Genomic DNA, 1,099 nt, shown 5'->3' with positions numbered 1-1,099 from the left:
GTGCGGAGGTAATGACGTAGAAAATTTGGAAGCAGATGTAAGCTTTCTGTAAAAATTGTCTAGAAATAAAAATATTAACTTTTTTTCAGAAACCTTCTCTTCGTGTAACGTTTGCTTTAGGTATCGTATTCCACCGCTAAGTAATGTTAACTGTTGTCTGGCCCTGTGTTACGCATACGAACAGTGTCGTGAGACCAAAATTTTAACTTTTTGAAATACAGAATTTGAAATGATGGAAACTAATCTTATTAAGTGCCAAAAGTAACTGATTGCGTATTCAGTGAGAACTATTCAACTGAAACTCAATACTGAAGTATATTATGATAACATCGTGACGTGAAGTACAATTTCTGACTTAAAATGTCCACACAAATAAACTACCGCTGTACTCAGAAGAAAAATAACTGCTTGAGATTACATGGTGGGGCTTGGGTGTATAGTTCTAGCTACAATTCCGCCCCTGACATAGACTCTTCCAAGTTTAAAATATCCACTTCACTCAATCTGAGACAGGGATGATGTTGTCCATCCACCTCGAATTTCTCACTTAAAATGTAGATTCCCTTCTTTTTATACTATTTCCCAAGACAGAAAAAACCGGAGCATACAGACGTTTTCACATCACTAAAGTGTTGTTACTTGTGTAAATCCTGTACAACAGCATGGCATAGGCTATATTTCCTCTAACTATTCTCCACATCAGGTAAACGAAAGAATCTGTTCTTATCAGCGTAATATCTGTTATGTCCTTCATCACTGGACTAGAAGATTAAACTCCCTTTTGGCTCATGACAGGGAGCTAAGAGCATGTTCTACCTCTGTCAAACGATGCCTCCTCACTTTTTAACTTTGTTAAAGTAGCTGTATGCCTTCGTCACCTACGAAGGCTCTTAAGGTAGCATCACAGAGGCGTTGCAAATATTAGGTTTATACAACGTATCCCGTTATATATTCGGTAATATAACTGATTCTATTACGATGGTCATCTCTTCCTGTGTAGGTGGGAGCTGAAGTTTCGTTAAAAGATTTCGCCCCCAACCAAAATGTAGAGTCTTGTACTGCAAGGAGGCAACGGAGAGAATATTCTTAAGTTGGCCAG

General features: G+C 38.1%; 1 non-coding gene across 1 annotated transcript; it reads left to right on the top strand.

The window, feature by feature from the left end:
• The first annotated feature begins 674 nt into the window (after positions 1-674).
• Positions 675-860, top strand: LOC124596712. Its single transcript, XR_006978362.1, has one exon. It is a non-coding gene; the product is annotated as a U2 spliceosomal RNA (small nuclear RNA).
• The last annotated feature ends 239 nt before the right edge of the window (positions 861-1,099 follow it).

The sequence above is a fragment of the Schistocerca americana genome, chromosome 2 (assembly GCF_021461395.2).
Source record: "Schistocerca americana isolate TAMUIC-IGC-003095 chromosome 2, iqSchAmer2.1, whole genome shotgun sequence".
In the NCBI taxonomy this organism is placed as follows: domain Eukaryota; kingdom Metazoa; phylum Arthropoda; class Insecta; order Orthoptera; family Acrididae; genus Schistocerca; species Schistocerca americana.
The sequence above is the reverse complement of the archived record's forward strand: the minus strand, read 5'-3'. Positions and strand labels throughout refer to the sequence as shown.